General features: G+C 38.3%; 1 pseudogene; it reads right to left on the bottom strand.

Moving 5' to 3' along the window:
• Window positions 1–19136: 19136 nt before the first annotated feature.
• Window positions 19137–19551, bottom strand: LOC109394071 (UPF0449 protein C19orf25 homolog pseudogene; annotated as a pseudogene).
• Window positions 19552–19962: the final 411 nt, after the last annotated feature.

A 19962-nucleotide genomic window follows, 5' to 3' on the forward strand; every position in this document is an offset into this window, starting at 1 on the left:
ATTTTTCTCTCTCACCTATTATACACACACACACACACACACACACACACACACAAAGGAAATTCAGTGGAGAAAGTATTGTCTTATCCACAAATGGTGCTAGAACAATTGGATATTCCTCTGACAAAAAAGTAAATTTTATCTACATCTTATATCTGTATAGAAATTAACTCAAAATGAATCATAAACCTAAATGTAAAACCTTAAACTCAAAAACTAATAGAAAAAAATCATAGGAGAAAATCTTTGTGGCCATAGGTTGGGAATGAGTTCATAAATGGGACACCAAAATCACAATCCATGGAAAAATAATAAATTTTACTCAAAAATTTAAAAATCTGCTCCTTAAGATATTGCTAAGAAAATTAAAAGACAAGCCAAATACTGGCAGAAAGTCTTAACAAACCTCATAGCTGACAAATAATTTGTATCCAAAATATATAAAGAACTCATAAAATTCAATAATAAGAAAACAAATAATAAAAAATTGGCAAAAGATTTGAAGAGATACTTTACTAAGGGAATTATATGAATGGCAAATAAACACATGAAAAGATATTCAACATCATTAGCCATTAGAGAAATGCAAATTAAAACCACAATCAGATACCACTGTATATCTATTAGATACTAGGCATCCTCAGTACCAACAACAATTGGGGCCAGTGTGGAGTAAGTGGAACTCTCATACATTACTGGTTGGGGCATAAAGTGGTAAAGCTGCTTTAGGAGACAATTGGGCAGTTTCTAAAAAAGTTAAGCATATGCCTACTATGTGATCCAGTCATGGCATTCCCAGTTATTTATTCAAAAGAAATAAAAACAAATGCTCATTCGGGGCTTGCATAAAATGTTTCTAGCAGCTTTATTTATAACAGCCTCAAACTGAAAACAACCAAATTGTCTACCAATAGGTGCACAGATAAACAAATTATGGTTTATCTATACAACAAACTACTACTCAGCAATAAATAATGAATCAACTATCAACACACACAAAATATGGGTGAATCTCAAAATAATTATGCTCACTGAAGAAAGCCAGGCCCCAAAAAAGAGTATATATTTTATGATTTCATTTGTATAGCAGTCACAAAAATGAAAACTAATCTATAGTATGGAAAGCAGATCAGCATTTGTCTGGATGAGGGTGAGAGGGGGAAGCCAGTGGAAGGAATTACAAAGGAGCATGAGGAGACAGGGATAATGGATGGTGTTCACTCTCCTGATTGTGGTGATGGCTTCATGGTGTGTACATATATCAAAACTTACCCAGCAGTACACTTTAAATATGTGTAGTTTATGGTATGACAGTTATGCCTCAATAAAGTTGCTTAAAAAGTTATAGGGGATGGCCGATTAGCTCAGTTGGTTAGAGCGTGGTGCTCTTAACAACGTGGTTGCCAGTTTGATCCCCTCATGGGCCACTGAGCTGCGCCCTCCACAACTAGAGTGAAACAACTACTTGACTTGGAGCTAATGGGTCCTGGAAAAGCACATTAAAAAAAAAAAAGTTATAGATCTAACCCAGCACCTCTACCTTACTTACCCCATTTCCCTTGCTCCTTCCACATATATAATCACTGTTAAAGTTGATAAATATCTACGCAGTGCATCTTTTCTTACTTTTTCTACATTTTTGTGTACCCACACAATATATACTACTGTTTTGTGTGTTTTGAGTGTATATAAATGGTAATAACATAATGTGCATATGACTTTTTATGGGTTTTAAAGGACATATGAGCTGTGAAGGACATATGAGCTTCCAAAGCTGTGCAGCCTTCTGGGAAGGAGCCAATCTAATCCCAAGAGGGGAGTAATGCAATGAAGAGCAAACTTTGCTAAAATGGAAGACTTAAGACTGAACATAAAGAAAGATGTGATGAAGAAATTGGGAGTGAGGAGGTACAAAGAAAGCCTAGTAAAGTATTTCACAAGGAAACATCAAAAGAGTTCTAGAATTATAAAATGGGAATGAAAGGAATTTAAGATGAAACCATTAAAAAGATCTCTAAGAGGCTGCAGGAAGTGAAAGTAGGATAAAACAGCAATGTCATGGAAAAAGAGTTACATAAAAAACTGCTGGTTAAACCAAGATCATGTTGAAGAGTCAAGACAAAGAAAGCACCGCCAGGTCAGTGTATGGGGAGGAGTTACCATAGCTGGCTGTGAATGCACCGTAGGAATTAACCAGTAGTCCAAACTGGAAGGTTCAGAACTGTAAGGAGAGTTTATGGGTGCTCATAAAAAGTGGGATGTGAGGACAGCTCAAGAGAACCAACATTTATCGAAAGCTTTATCAGTTAGAATTAAGTTCAGCTACAAGTATCAAAATAAAAATGGCTTAAGAAGATGGACTTTGGCTTCTCTCTTGCATAAATGGAATCAAGAAGTAGGCAGTGCAGGGCTGGGAGGTCAGCTCTACAGAGTAGCAAGGGGCTGCCCAGGTGTCTTCTGCTCATTATGCCACCATTCCTAGGGTGGAGTCCTCCATCGTGGCCCAGGGATGTCTGTGAGGGCACTCTGTGGGGACTTCAGGGTAGAGAAAGGAACAAAGGGGGAAAGAACAAAGGGTTCTACCCACTGTTTCCTCAAGTTTCCTGGAAGGTGCCGCCAGCACTTCTGCTTTCATTTCATTGGCCACAATTTTGTGTCATGGCCACACCCAGATTCAAGGAAGTTTGGGAGATGTAGTCATCATTTATAGTGGCCATGCACCAGCTAAAAATGAAGGTCCTGCCATTAACAAGGGGAACAGAGACAATGGGTAAAACATTAGCAGACTTTACCACAAACTCCTTTAAGCTAAGTACTGTATATATAGCAATATTTATCTTATAGGGTTTATGTGATAGCTTACATATAAAAATATATGTGACTATATATAAATATATATTAGTAAATACATATATTAGTAAATATATATACATATATAAATATAATATTTTATATATATATATATATATATATATATTCTCACATAAACCCTATAAGATAAATATCATTATTTTCACTTTAGAGGTGAACAAAAAGAGGTATCCAAAGTTCAAGTAAATTACAGAAAATCACATTAGGATTAAAATCTAAATAGGTCTGGCTCCAAAGCACATATTGTTTTTGGTGTTAAAAATGGGAAATTTAAGAGTTCTGATCTGGGAGAAAGATTCTTGAGACGAGCATAAATGTGAACGCAAAAAGGAGGTAGGAGAACCAAGCAAAATTATTAAAATTTTATTATAGAAACAGGACAGCATATTGATAATTTTGTTTGTTTTTTAAATAAGAAATTGATATGATGTTTATGGAACATTTTTGGCTTTTGTTAGTGATAACCTGGATTTTAAACATATATTTTATAAAGTTTCACAATCCCTTAAGTATATGCCAAATCCCCAATCTCTAAAAACCAATTTTTTCTCCTAAATCATTTATTGGCAAAACTTAATTTAAACTGATATGAGATTCTTTATATTTATTATTTCACTTATTTTCTGTGAGTATAACTTTTTTGTAGCAATATTAATAAGCTTGACTACAAGGACTACTGTATGACCCCTGGATGCTATGAAATATGTGCTATGCAAGGGGTACAATATTACCTTTAAAAGTCTGAAACTTTTTTCAGTTAGCATGATAATCTCAAGATCCATCCATGTTGTCTCAAATGGCAGTATTTCATGGAAGGAGAAATGCCTCTGGGTGGTGAACACATAGTATAATATATAGATGATGTATTATAAAATTGTACACTTGAAACCTCTGTAATTTTACTAACCAATGTCATCCCAATACATTTAATAAACATTTTAAAAAGTTTTTATTTAAGAAACATATCTGGCCCTAGTGTTTAGATAAGGTAATGTAGACTATATAAAAATATTTTTACTATTGAAAATCAAATAAAGTAATATCTGTGAAAGTACATGGAGATGACCTGAGAAATTCATAACTGTGTAATATGTTACTATTAGTCCATGCCATATGGGCTCATTTGCCTCTAGCTCAGTAAATCAATACCTGAGGTGTGTTTTCTTCCATAAAAAGAATGTCTGTAAATTTACCTAGAATATAAATTTCTTAGATATTATTATTAGATAAACATTGTGATTCATGCTAATATTCTATTTAGCTTGGTTATCTTTGATTGTAGAAAAATCTTTCTCAGAGACACTTTATGTGTAGTTAATCCCTGAAGACACCTGATGGGAACACAAATCATGCACAGAGGCAAATAAGAGGTTGTTATGTAGATAAAGATATAAAAATGCTCTGTTTGTTCTAAAATAATACATCTAAGCACCTGGCACTCAGGTGATATGCACCATAAAGACACCTTGTTCTTCAACAAGAGGAATTACTTTTCACCTCAGTGTATAGGCAATCAGCACGAGAGGGTTTTGAGGAATTTCAAACTTTGCTGCAGAGACCGCTTGTTAAGTCATGGTTTCTAGATCTCCACTATCTGCTCACCATGTGTCATTCTATAAATTGTGTGATTTTTCTTCAACTCCTGCAGTGGTTATCATTATATAGTCTTTCATTGAGCTGCTACAAAGATATGCAATGAAGAGAGAACAGAAAGATGTGCTAATGTGAATTGTTCTTTTAATGACACTCTTAAACATGCAACACAAATGACATAAAACATTATTTCCTAAGTGAGCAGCAAATTCCAAAATACTACAAGCCACATGTAAGTCATCATCTTAGGAGCCAGAGGCCCATCAGGGCATGAGGATTATAAACAAATGAAGAAAATCCTTATTTCCATATTGCTTTTCATGAATAGAAGAAATCTGCTTTCATAACACATGTTGCCCTTTTACCATTTCAGGATGAAAATAAAAGAAATGGATGATGAAATAGCACCAAAACAGGGTATCAGTGGTTTAATCAGTGAGGGTTACTATATCTAACCAGCTATGTTAGCTCACCTAAAAGTAAATTAGAACACAGACGACCACTAGTATGTCACTAGAAGGGTCCCTCTTGGTTCGTTTCTTTCTCCTGACCCCCACAAACTCCAAGAAACAAAAGGAAGCTAGTGCTAAACTTAAGGATGGGAGAATGGATGCATGCCTCTCCAGGCGTGGTCTCCCTGGGTGCTCTCAAGGGCAGCTTTGGACCAAGCAGAAGCATACTGTATGGTTCGTCTCTCCTTCCTGTATTTCCTTACCACCTATTACATATACGCAAGCTGCTATGAGTAATACAAAAGGGAGGAAGATAACTGTGGCCTTGGAGAGCTTGTATTCTACTTATCTGAGATAAAAGTAGAAGAAGAAAACAAATACTACGGAAGGCAGTACACATGAGTGACAACTGGGTCTTAGAATCAGTAGACACTATAGGCATTAAGAGGAGAGGGAGATCATTTAGGACTCTTCGAGAATCCGTGTCCAGAATTCAGGTGACCTAACAAGAAAGGCAGGAAGGAGGAGGAGTGGGGAAAAACACGTGAGCCAGAACCCATACTTTGGCACCTTGTCAGCGAGGGCAACAGAGTGCCTCCTTGAAGCCCAGGGAGAAACGTGGCTGTCTGGGAAGGTGTGAAGGTGTGAGGTCTTCAGCAGATAGGAGAGAAGGAAGAGACAGAGATGGTATTAGGGAGCTAGGATCTCAAGGCAGTCAGGAGTGTGTGGGTGTTCTTGTTCTGGGCTTAACTCAGACAGCGGTTCTCAATCTTTCACAGGGGTCACCTAAGACCATCGGAAAACACATATTTTCGATGGTCTTAGGAACCGAGACATTGCTCCTCTATCCGTCTCCAGGCCCACATGCAGATACACCCACATATGAGTACCCAGCGACCCCTGTGAAAGGGTTGTTCGCCCCCCCAAAGGGGTTGCAGCCCACAGGTTGAGAACCACTACTCTAGGACTACTCTGTGGAAGGCAGATTCACAGTTATAGGTAACGCCATAGATGCTAAATTATTTACATTTTCTTTAGTCCTGCAAGCAATTGTACCATAAACCTGTAGAAAGACTGATTCACCGAAAAAGCCGAGTGCAGATCACATAATATAAAACAGTAATTATGCTGGCAATTACTCATTTGAAAGTCTAAGCAAGCTGGCTTTAATAAACCACAAACCACACATCACCAATACTCTCCTTTTTATTACAAAAAAATAGCACTTTCAAGCTTGTAATTGCTTTATAGACCTAGAAATAGAATGTTGATGAGATTATTTCCACAGGGTTCAAATATTTATGAAAATTCAAATAATTTTAAAAGTCAAAACACAAACATTAAAAAAAAGACCCATAAAATAAAACAGTCTCTCTCTGTTGCTTTTTCTGTTACCTTTAAACCAAGAATAAATATTGTTCTCACATTTTCTGGCTTCTTCAAATAGGAGCTTCTTATTTGCCATTTCAGAGAAAAAAAAATCATGGAGAAATTTGGATTGTGTATATCTGAGCTATTTCTAAACAACAAGTTTCTTTATCAAGGTGCACCTTTACTAAAGGTTTTTACTAAAAAGCTTCATTTTTTTAAAGAAAGATGTTGTACCTGGGAGGCGAGAAGGGGATAAAAATGAAAGAGAAAAAAGAGACAGAGATGGCTGATGTATAAAGTGGAAGTAGTAGCCACAAGGACTACTGTCCGCATTTACCAAACGTCGTACTCCATTCGGGGTGTTATAATAAAAGTACCATAGACTGGTTGGTTTATAAGCAACATAAATTGAGTTCTCACTGATTTGGAGACTAAGTTTGAGATTAGGATACCAGCACTGTCAGAGCTGGTGAGGGTCCTCTTCCAGGCTGCAGACTGCTGACTTCTCATGGTACTCTCACAAGGCAGAAGGGAGAGTGGAAAAAAGCTCTCCCATGACTCCTATAAGGGCACCAATCCCATTCATGAGGGCTCCTGACTTCATCTAACCCTAATAACCTCCCAAAGGTCCATCTCCAAATACCATCACGTTGGGGGTTTCAGCATTTGAATTTTGGAGGGGGCACATTCAGTCCATAACACCAAATCTAACATTCATTCTTTCATTTGTTAATTCATTCATTCTCTTATCAAAAACAAAAAACAAACAAAACAAACAAAAAAACAGGGAGTCTTCTGTGCCCAGCATTATTTTTTGGAAGTTATATCAGTAGTTCAATTATTTTTCAAATTAAATCTCATATGACAGCTCCCAATATAAAACAGAGCAAAGGTATTTTATGAAGGTAGGTAGGTGTATGTCCTAAATTTAAGTTTATAATCTTTATTTTGTATACTAAAGCACCAAACTGTATGGCTATTTTTATGAACCCCCAAATTTAAAATCGGTAGTTATAGAAGTCAGCATCCAATTTACTTTTGCCCCTCCCTTTTTTTTGTTGTTAGCTGCATAACATAGAAAAAAATCTTGATTCATGCCAAAAAGGAGTCACAGTAGGTAACGGTTCCTGAACAGCATGGCAACATGTCTTGTAATCTCAGGGTACTCTTCAGTTAAATAGAGGTGGAAGAAAATCTTTGATCTGATGTCTCCACAAAAATGATTTAACCTGCATTTTTTTATAAATTCACTAATTCGGTGAGAAACTATCTTTGTCACCCTTGCCAAATTTAACTCTGGCAGGGGAGACAGATATTAAACAAAATTAATTACACAAATTATTATTTAATAATTATTGTAATAAGTGCTACAGAGTGTTATGTGAGCATGTAGCTGGGATGCTGGCCCAGACTGGGGATTCAGGATTGGATGATGGGTTAGGTGTGGCAAGCTGGGAAGGGGGAGGTGCCAAGCACAACTGGGAGAAGCCTGAGACAGGGAGCCCTGAATAGAGTGAGTTATTATCACTTTTTTTTTTTTTTTGCAGAGCACAGGAGTCATATGTTTTGATTTCAGATGTGTTAAAATTTGGATATTTAGCCTCTGAGTATATTTTATTATATTTTTAATTTACAGCTAAATAATGTGCTAAAACATGAAATTCCCTAACACACACACATAGGTAGAACCTCAAGCACTTCTCTGGGATCTTCCTGCCACTTTCCCATCAGAGAAGTTCTTGGGGACACACACCAGGGTTAAGTCCAAGTTCACCACTCTAGCTTGACACCAGCAAGTTGTGGAGTTGCAAGGAATAAATAAAATGAAATATGAAAGGCACCTGGGCAAGTACTTAGTAACTGATAGTCATGTGATACATGTTACATTTCCAATTCCTTATCTCTTTCTTCTTTATCCCTCTGCAAAACAGGAATGAGGGTATACACTTGCCAGGGTTGGCATGAGGATTAAGTGCCATGTGAAAGCATGTAGAACATGGTATGCTCTTAATAAATATTAGGAAGAAACAAAAATTGGAAAAAGCATAAGAACTATGGTACTTCACACTTACTTGGGACCAGAAACTTTGTTCTTCCTAGAACCTGCTCCCTCTGGGAGCATAACCTATCAATTATAGAAGGGTCAATGTACTCCCCTTTTGCCTACCTAAACATGAGTCCCTGGTATGCTTTGTTGATCTTTGCTTCATGCAAGTGGACAGCAGAATCCTATGATCTGCCACAAGTGTTTCCTTTGCAGGACATTTGCTCCTGTCCAAAATGTCTGCAGAAACACTTGGTTCATGGCAAAAGGTCCTTGGTGTCTGGTCCTGTCCAAAACATCCATGCGGACATTTGGTCCATGCCAAAACGTCCTTGATCATGTGCCATTACAAGCTAAGCTACCAAGGCAAGAAGAGTGATTATTGGCAAGACAACTACAACACAATTATTGAACCAATAAAACATGATAGCATTTTTATGTATTAGCCCTGTTAATCAAAAGTATAAATAAACCTTATGGGTTATTTGAACCCTGGGATGTTTTCTAAGTGTGGAGGTTTTTGACAGGACCAAATATCAAGGACCATTTGGCAGAGACCAAATGTCTTTTGTGGATACATTGGACAGGACAAAATATCAAGGACCTTTTTGTGTAGACCAAATGTCTCCATGGACATTTTGGACAGGACTAAATGTCCACTAATTGGATGTCCCTACTCCATTGAACTGTACTTTCTCTTTCTTTCTTGACTATGTTTTTCAGATTTATGGATTAAAAAACTGAGTGAAGTACATTGCTCACAAATTACTCCTGGATATAAAATGACATCCCTGACATAAAGGACTAGATATTCTTGTGCTTAACTTCCTTGTAATTTCCCACTTCAGGCTTTTGAGTTGCTGCTGGACCCAAAGGTCAGGCTCAGTTGGATGGAGGAAAGTTGTTCTTCCATTGCAGTCTTTTGCTAGTTCACTGCCTTTGTGGCTAACATTTGCCCTTCTACTTGGCTCACTTACCCACACCACTGGAAGGGTCAAGAGCATTTGCTATCTTTACTTTTCACTTTACTTTTACTGTATGCTGTCTTTGAAAAGTATGAACCATGCTGTGTCCTTTCTGGAATAAGAACAGAAATAAAATGGCATAGAGATAGGCATATATTTAGGTAGATGGATGGCTAGATAGATGGTAGACAGGCAGATGATAGATTAGGTAGGTAGGTAGATAATAGATAGATAGATAGATAGATAGATTTTAAGGAAGGAAGGTGATAAAGTTGTGGACAGAATTCTAAAGATGCTCGCACCCTCAAGATTCTCCTACCTTGGTTATTCAATCAAGCACTAATCTAGGTGTTGCTTTACAGGATTTTGCAGATGTAATCAAAGCCCCAGGTGGGCTTGATTTAATCATCAACGCTTTTCAAAGCAGAGAGTTTTGTTCAGCTTATAGCAGAAGTCATAGGTTTAAAGTCTGAACATGGAGTGAGTCACATGAGCAGAAACACAGGTGGCAACCAAGAGCAGACAGCAACCCCTAGCTGACCACCAGCAATGGGCCTCACTCCTAAAACCACTAGAAACAGAATTCTGTTGATCATGTGAGTGAGCTTAAAAGCAGATTCTTTCTCAGAGCCTCTAGACAACAACCCACCCCAGCTAACACCTTGATTTTGGTCTTAGATACCCCAAGTAGAGAGCCTATCTAAGTCCACCCAGACTTCTGACCTACAGAGCTATGAGCTAAATCTGTGGTAATTTGTAATGTAGTAACATAAAACTAATAAAGACAGACAGACAGTTATCACTGCCAGCATTTTGCATTAATTAAAACATTAGAGAGTTGAAATTACCCAGTGACATATCATAGGAAGACTACTTGGTGGTAAGGCCTAGACAAAGTATACCCCTCTTGGTTATTGCTAGAGACAGAATTTATGCTGCACATTTGGTTGTTATTTCTTCCAAAACCATTTCAACCCCAGTTTAATATACACTCAAAGATTCAAAAAATCATTTTAACATGTCATTTAACAATGATGGATTAGGCTTGCAAGTAGTTTCTTTCTCCTAGGCTTTAGACTCTATGAGATATTTTAGTTATCTCTTCAGATTCATTTCTACTTAAAAAAAAATCTTTCCTAATCATATCAGCCCCTCAAATGGAATTCTTAATATTATGGGACATTTGAACAATTCAAAGAAATAATGATAGGAGTTAATTCAAGAAATAAAGGCAATTAAAATTTCCAGGAAAAGCAATATGAAAAAAGAAAACCAAGATTCACTGCTTGGATCTGTTTTAGACCACATTGAATAATCACAAAAATATAAATATTCCTTATTGATTTTGATCTTTTAGAATTAGCTCAGAGACAGAGCACAGCAGATTTAATTATGATTATGGGACAGAATGCAGATGTCATCAATCTGAATAATGTAAAAGCTCAAAAGAAAACATCTCAGAGGTGGAAGGGGAGGAAAGTGGCAGGAGGAAACCATCTCAAAAAGCAGAGGAGCAAGAAATACTACCTATAATTGATGAAAGAAGAAATTAATATTTAAGTATAGCATGTTTCTTAAAACTCAATATGAACCAATAAAGGAACTAAATATCTTGATATAACTATATTTCAAAATTGTGGAGGAAAGGTAGCAAGTGGTATAAGTGAGTATAGTTATTAACTTTTATCATGGGAGACAGATGTTTCAATTAGTAATATTTTCAACTTAACTGCAGTAACTGCTAGAAGAAACAGCTAATGGTGATAAATAATGAGAAGGAATGGAAAGGAATGGAAAGAAGTCAGGAAGGGAACTACTATGTGTTTTTCTTATTTTAAAATAGAAATCTTTCAAGAATTCAAAATATAGATAATAACATGATAATAACTAATAAATATCCAAGTATGCCCAGTTTTACCACATTTTGTATTTTTCCATGTTTGCTCCAGAATTTTTTTCTAATTTAAAAATGTTTTAAAATTTTTAACTCAAAAAACAGTAAAATACAATTGAAGAACCCAATGTACCTCTCCCATCCATCATTACCCTCCATCCACAGAGTTAAAAACTAGCTTGAGCTTGGTGTTTCATTCCCTTGAATGTTTTGCTTTTCCTTTCACATGTATAAATCCATGGCATACATGATATTATTTTGCATGTTTCCAAACTTTAAATTACCAGTTCGTTAATTTTTCCTTCCACATTATTTTTCTGAGATTTATCCATGTTGACAGATGTAGCTCTACTCCATTCAGGATGTTTGTTTGTTTTTGCTAGTTAGTATATTTAGCAAAATGCTATTTGCATTTTATGACTACTCTACAATCGAGTTATTAATCCTTCCATTAATGGGGAGTTGGACTGTTTCCAAATCTTCACTGTTATAAACAATCATGAATATCCTTATGTATTGATGCTTGTGTACTGATACAAACGTGCAAGGGTCATTCTAGGCTATGCAGTGAGTGGCTAGAGAGTAGGGAATACACACCTTCAACCTTATTACATCTCACCAAATTAATACATCCAAAGCAGCAATGCATATTAAAATTCCTACCAGCAGCATGTGAGTGTTCCTGTTGCTTCACAATCTTTCCAAGTCTTGGCATTCCCAAACATTCTAAATTTGCATACTTGATGAGGTAAAATGACATCGCTTTGCTTCATTCTGCCCTGGCTTGGTGAGGGAGAGCATCTTTTCACGTTTGTCAGGTATTTGGGTTCCCTCCTTTGTGATTATTCTACTCATAACCTCTTCTCACTTTTCACTTCTGGTTTTTTTTTTTTTTTGGTAATATGCAGAAGTTATCTATAAACTCAGGATAGTAGTTACATTACAAATTGTAATATACATTACAAATATCTTTTACAAGACTATCTTTCCACTTGGCTTATCTAATTTATCTATCTATCTTTGCCTTTAAAGTTGGTGGGGCTTTGTACCTTAAGAATTCTCTCACTACTCAGAAGTCAAAACATATTCTGTGATATTTTCTACTAAAATTTTTAAGTTTTTCATTTTCAGATTTAATTATTTTATCTACATGGAAGGTATCTGGGGCCCAATGTAAGGTAAGGGTCTAATTTTGTCCTTGTGGATATCCAATTATCCTGGCACCACTTATTGTCTCATCCATTCTTTCTGCACTGGTTTATATGCTACCCCGGTCACACCAAGTTCCATTCATGTGAAGGAGGTGTCTAGGCTCTTTGTTTTGTTCCAGTAATCATCATGTTTCATCATCAGGTCTCCTGAAATATTTATTTTAACTATATATGTATATTAACTTCAAAATAATAAATATTAATAAAAATAGAAATCTAATCATTTTTTATTCTAAAGATAAAGAATTTTCCTTTTCCTTTTTTTTTTTAGTTTTAAGTGCTTTCAGTAAAACCATGTCTGGCTGCTTCTACCAAAGCACCACTCAAAGTAAATTACTTTTACAAATAGTCACAACATTGTTGAATGCACATGCTTTGAAAAATATATTTTATTTAAAACATTGGGTAAATGTCTCAGTAGCATAATCTTCTCCTTTGGTATAAAATAAATTTCATATATGGGAGGTGTTCGAGATCTATTCTTGGAGAGGAGTTATAAACAGGCTCTAATGCATCTTTTGGAGCCATTAAGCCTTGCCAGGTAAATAATGCGTGTTTTAAACATCCCTGAATCTATATTTACAGTCATATGATAAATGGTAATGGCTCCAAAGAGAAATGTTAAGATCTAATGGACATTTAAAGCAGCACCTCAATATGTATTTATGCAAGGGATCCAAAGAGACTCAAAAGCAGTTTAGTTCTATTTGATCAATGGCGATCAATGGTTTTGAAAGATGTAGAGTATTTAGAGTCTATATTTAAAATTCCTATAACATGAAGGCCTACAAGCTGATGGTTATAAATGCTTCTTTGTAGCTTGGGACAGATGTGGAATTTTGAAAATATCCCATTAACATCACATAAAAACAGGCCAAGAAAATTTAGCACAGAAAAAGATGACATTTCACAACAGTAAAGTTGTGGTACCAAACAAGGAAAGCAGGGACATCCTTTTTATATCCTCAAATGAATTTTCATTTTATGTTACTAGGCAAGAGTCATTTCGAAGACAATTCCTTCTGAAAATAAGCTTTGAAGCTTTACTGTTTTTAAAAATCTCATTTGATTTAGTTTGTACAGGCCTTGGTTTCTATTTCTGTTCTTGTCTCCTTTTAGAATCACTTACATTTCCACTGTATTGTTTGACTGAAAGAATTGAATCCTACCTACTGAATCCTTTAAATGCACGGGGTGCATTGGGGAGGGAGAGGATGTCACAGACCTAGAGTTTTTATCATATTCTTGGAAAGCCTTCATTGGCTAAAGAGTGTCAGGAACTGTGCCCCACACATTGGGAAGCCATCCAACAATTGCTTGTGAACATGTGGAATGGAGTCACCTTCATTGATTTGGATGGTAAGCCAACGCTTCTTACTCTGGAAAAATGGTTATTTGACATTCCCACAGCATTAAGGTGAAGTCCTTCTGGCTAGTTCTTTCTCACACTCTCTAGCTACCCAATACCAACCCTGGAATAACAGGGACTGTATGCTCTTGCTTGGGAGCCTAATATCTCATTAAGTTCAGCATGTAGAATTCTAATCTAACAGAGTCTATACCATGAAACTCAAAATTCCGTAGCCCCAAATCACCCAGGGCTGCCTAATCCATCAATTCCCTGCTCTATTGACGTCCTAAGTTCTTAAAAGGCTGTCGCATCATGAGGTATCAACAGATACTGGTGTCAAGAAAGATAAATTTGTATCTCTTAGTGCTCATTAGTGTTCATGCCCTAAAACTGTGTTTAATTCTCTGTACCATTTGCTTCAGTTCAAATCAGTTCAATTTAGCCATTTTTCACAAATCTAGGCAACACAATCCCCCATCTTTGTGTCACTGAGTGAAGTGAAGAAAAATCAGGACTGATTAATGCAATAGGTAATAAATGAAATAAGACTACTCCTGGCTTGTGTATCTTTGGACAAATATGCCATTTAGAGGAAAGCATCCATTTTCCCAGAAAACTAGAGTTCTACACAATTCATGTATTTTATATTCTACTGGGGCAGAGAATCATAAGAAGAAATCTTCACAGAGAATACTAACTGATCTACTCAACCTACTGCAATTATATTTGATACCATTCTTTACATAGAGCATACCAGAGTTTTATAAAACTGAATTCAGGTTGATTACAACTTAGGTTGTAAAATCACAAGGTAGGAATATAAATAAACATGGGGCCATAAAGAACAACCCACAGAGAGAGTGGGACACAAAATATATTGAGAAAAACAAGGAAAGTCTGGAAAATGACACTCAATGAAACATAAATAGAAAATATGTGGGAAGACAGTCCCTGGAAAAATTCTATGGATACACAGATGTTTAATTGATGCTTTGGATGGTAGCTTACCAAGGAGACATCCTCAGAAGTTAGGAGAAAAAAATAAATGTCGCATCATTTTGTCTCAAATGAAAAACCAAGAGGTTCATAAAAAGACACAAACTGACAAAAGCCAGAGAGAATAAAGATAGGCAAAGATGAGGACCTTGTTATAAATTCTCATATTCTAGCTTCATAGTAAGTGCATATATTTCTCACATAAAAATTGATTCATCTCAATGTTAAAATGTTTCTCTCTTATTATTAGTTTATTACCATGTATTACTTTATTAATAAATTATACATATATTTAGGAATGTATGCATTATACTTTATTAGAGTACCTAGTTTCTTTATTTTTACCACTTAAGTATCTGACTGCTAGGGTTCTGGCTGGCTCTGAGAAGCTGGGCGAGTGGGTCATTTCAGCTGGGCTGTTAGGGGAGAAAGGCTGACGTGTGGTCAACGGGGGGTGGGGTGGGGAGACAGGTCAGGCTGAGGTCACTGGCCAGTGAAGGTAAAAGTTTAAGAAAAAAAGTATGAAACACAGGTTTCTCATCTCCCTGTGGGCTGGGCAGTCTACTCACAAGGCAGGTTCGGATGTAGGATAGACTTAGGACAAAGGTAAATTTTTGTTGGTGAGACCAGCAAAATACCAGTCAAGCTATGGGATCCGTAGGCAGTCTGAGAGAAATGTGCTATGCTGATACCAGCATGGTTCATCCCAGGTCCAACTGGCTAAGTTTACTCCTGTTTCATCTTCAAGAACAGGGGCTGTTTATGTATTAGGTTTGGCTTCCCAGGACCGAGGCAGATTAATTTAGCTTCCATCCAGAGTTCTCCATGAGGCCCTCACCACCACGAGGGAGGCATTTCTCTGCACTCGGAGAACGTCCTGTGACTCATCAGGGGTTTCTCAGCTCGGATTCGTGAGGGGCAATTGGCTGGGAGGAAGCACCTGCTAGGATGTGAAGTGTAATGTGGGTCCCACCACAGTGGGGTCAGCCTGCTTCTCTTCTATGCCTGATTCTTATAGGTGTTTAATAAACACTGGTTGAATAGCATATGAAAGAATGAATTATCTGCCTAATCTGTATATTTATGTGCAGAGAGAATCCCACTGTTAAGGGCTTTCACCCAAGAAAGGCCAAGGCCTCATATAGCCCAATTTTATCACTTTAGCCTCTGGGAAGAGAAGCAGTCAGTTTGGGCTGTGCTCAGGAAGCCTTGCTGATGGGTGCAGCTTTTGGGGGTGACCCAGCGTCAGCAGCCTTCAGGCTGAACTCTGCTGAGTCAGGCCCCCAAATGAGCAGGACCAGTTCAGACAGGCTCCTGCACTGTTTTAATATCTACATTTATTGTTAGAGAACACTGCTTAATATTTTGTCTTATTTCCTTGGCAGTCTTTTTAGCCATTTTCCAAATCTTGAATTGCACATTTAGTAGGCTAAGTTAATATAGCAGAAAGATTAAAATAATAGTCATTGCAATAGACTTTAATACCACCGAGTGGTTATTTACTATGCACGAGAGTTGTTTCAGCTACCGTACCTACGTTACCTCTCCAAGTAACTAAGCAGTATAGAGTTGCAGTTAAGGATGAGGATTATAGACACAGGTTTAGATACAGCTGTGCCACTTAGAGCCCTTTACCTTATAATGTATTTTCTTTACATCTTCTCCAAGCTACAAAATGGGAAAAATAATAAGGAAGACGAAGTTTTCTATTTCAGTTTACCACTTCACATAGATATTAAAATTAAAGAGTGTCTTAAAATGGTTCACCTTGAGTGACCTATTTGATATTTATTGATTGCTGACTGTCTTAGCTCAGGCAGCTATAACAAAGTGCCATAGACCAGGTCGCTTAAACAATAAACTGTTTTTTACAGGTCTGGAGGATGGGAGTCTGAGATCAGGATGCCAGCATGGTCAGGCTTAATGAGGAACCCCTTCCTATGATACCAACAGCCACCTTCTTGTGGAATAATTTTGCCTGTCTCTTCCTATAAAGGCACTAATTTATTGAGAGTTCCACTCTTGTGAGCTAATTACTTCCCAAAGGTCCCACTTCCAAATACCATCACAGTGGAGATTTCCATCACATAAGGATTTGGGGGGAATATAAACATTTAATCCATAGCACTTACCCAGGGATACAAAGATGAATAAGACACAATTCCTACACTGAAAGAAGCTGCAGTCATATGTGGTATGTTTGTGTGCATGAGTGTGAGAAAAAGAAAACAAAGAGAAACAGAGACACAGAGAGATTGAGGAGAAGGGAGGGAAGGAGGGAGGGAAGGGGAGAGAGAGGGAAAGGGAGAGAGAGATTGATTTTTTTCTCCTATCCTTTATTCCATCCTATCAAAAGCTAAACAACGTCTATTTTGTAACACTGCCTTTCCATTTCCTTGTCCCTCTTTGATAGTTTATCATTTTGCATCTTCTCTCTAATTCATCGCTCTAGAGAAGTGCTCCACAGATGAGTTGCAGAGAATAACCACATTCCTCCAACTCAGCTGGTTGGTCTGACCAGGATCCCAGAGTTCCTCACCACTGGTCTATTCTCCTGGGGACACACATCTCTGCAAAGAGTCAGGCTCTGGGCTGTGTATCAGGGCTGCTTGGGTAAATAAAATCTTAATCTATGTGTATGGAGAGGGCATGGACCAGATGAGGAAGGGGAAAAGAGAGTATAGTAGTGGAAATAAGTAAAGGATATGTTAAGCAAATTGAATATTACTGGTATCATGCATCAATAGTTTTCTGACCTTCCTCAGTGAGACAATTAGCCTGGGAGAAAGAGATTGGTGTATTCTCAAACTGGACTGCCCATGCCTTGGAAAGTCACAATACTATTATGAAAAATTCTGTTACATGCTATGAATACGAAGTCCAGACTCTCATATGTTTTCATGTTTTTCAGAAACCTAATCCAAAGTCATTAGCTGTGCTCAGATAATTATGGGGAAAAAAAGGAAAGTGGCTTCTATTATAAATGCAATGTTTATTCATTTTCCACCAACATACGGTGAAATAGCAAACATGTAACAAGAATCCTTAGAATGATTTCTGGATGCTGTTTTCTTCAGCTCATGACACCAGCACTTCGTGTTTTCTGCAGGATGACTGAAAGGTTCACCAAGTCAATATCCCTAGGAATTATTTCATTAGATTTCTTATCTTTAAAGCCCATCTGGAATGCCCTTATTCCTTTGCAACTCTCATTGACTGACTGCTGATTATGCCGTCAGCAAACATTGCTAACTCCAGTGCTTCATTTACATTAATGGTCAACAGAGGACCGGAGATTGTTCACTATTCACTTCTTTTCATTCGGAGAACTGACATTGAATACTGCTTCCTTGTTTTACACTGCAGGCTTAGCTTGGCTCTCTATGGGGAAAAGCAGTGGAGAGTGAAATAAATGAACCCTGGATCCTTCCTACATTCTTCCTACATGGACATGGGCCCTGGGATTGTCAGGGCATCTCTGTGTGAGCTGAGCGCAAGGTACAAAGGAAAAAGTACTCAGTGTGTCTGGCTCCCACTGCACGTGTGTAAAAAGCCAGAAGGAGGCACGGCCAACATGAACCACGGCCACAGTCTGCAGCTACCTGGGCTCCATTCTCCAATGTCTGTCCTTGGGCCCAGGTATGGCTGGATGCACCGCAATGTGCTGGGGAGGCTTGAGAATGCAGACCCATGGGTCCCACCTCTAGAGATACTGGTACAGTAGATCTGAAGGGGAGCTCAGGAACTTTTTTCATTTTTATTTAAGCTACTCAGGTGATTGTACTGCAAAGCCAAGTTTGAAAGCTGTTATGGAAAGCTTTCAACATCTTTCCACTGCTCAGAAAAGGCAAGGGTTGGAATGTGAAGGAAGATTATTTGTGGGTGCAGCCAGACTACTCAGTGCTGGGAGCACTCTGAGTTAATGTTCCTCTAACCTAACTGTCTTCAACTACTGTTACTTTGTGTTTTTTTTTTAACATTTATATGTGGGAGAGGCAGAATCTTATATAGGGGGTATCAGGAGATGGGTTGTTGGGGACAGTGGTCAGCCTTATGTTCCTTATCTTGAGATGTTCAGCCCTGGTCCCAAACTCACAGCCCCTTGCGCCCCCAAGCAAAACAAAAGTCCTGTAATTAAACAAGCCTACTGTCCTGAGAAGAACTTTACTTCACCACTAGTTGTTACCAAAAGCCTGCCTCTTGAGTATTGCCTCAGTATCACCCAATATAACTCGCCACCTACACTAAACTTACATGGTACCTTTCCTGGTAAATATAAGATTATTCTCCTTCCTTCCTTCCTTCCTTCCTTCCTTCCTTCCTTCCTCCCTCCCTCCCTCTCTCCCTTCCTTTTTTACCTTTCTTTCCTTTTTTTCTTATGCGCACCTTTAATAAATGGAGTTGTTGAAATGTGCTCCACATGGCTCTGTTTCCAGACGAGTGAGGACTCCGTGGGATGGGAGGACTTTGTGGGTTTTCCATCCAGACCACGCACCCTGGGTCCATGTGCTGGAGGCAGAGCCAGGCTGGCCAGTGTCCTGCTCCCAGCTCAGTCTTAGCTCCTCGCCCTCCTGCTGCACCCACTGGTTGATAGCCACGTAGGCTCCAGTCCCCTGGTAGAGCTGCTCCCGCTGGGCCTCGGGATCCTCAGCATTCCCAGAGGGGTCTGGAGAGTTTTCTGCGGCCAGGGCAGTACCACAGGTCCTCAGCGGGCATCCCCCACGCATCCTTCAGAATCTGTTCCACCGCAGGGGGCATCGGGCAGGTGGACATCATCACTGGCTTCTGGGCCTTGGAGCCCATCCCCGCTCTGCTCTGACCCTCCGGGCCTGCCGTTCAGCTTCCTGCTCCACCTCTGCCTCAGTTTCCCCGCTGAAGCACCTAGTGCCACATCTGCCTTACCTGGGTGCATGCCCAGGGCTGCAGCTAAGATTTTTTGCCGCTGTTACATTTCCAGTGATGTTTTAGCTTCCAGAGATTCTTGTCATGCCTTTTTGTTTGGAGACCCAGGTCACTAACAGCTCTGCCTGCTCTTCAGTCCATTTGCAATGTAACACATGACCCCAGACACAGCTTCCAGGGACTCCCTGCTCATTTTGGGGGGGTAAGATCTGAGCGAAGAAAAGCATGCTCATTTCCTTTTTGCTCTTTGGGGACAAACGTACTAAAAAAAGTGATTTTCCTTATTTGTAATGAGTAAAAAAGACAACTCAA

The sequence above is a fragment of the Hipposideros armiger genome, unplaced genomic scaffold (assembly GCF_001890085.2).
Source record: "Hipposideros armiger isolate ML-2016 unplaced genomic scaffold, ASM189008v1 scaffold_407, whole genome shotgun sequence".
Taxonomy (NCBI): domain Eukaryota; kingdom Metazoa; phylum Chordata; class Mammalia; order Chiroptera; family Hipposideridae; genus Hipposideros; species Hipposideros armiger.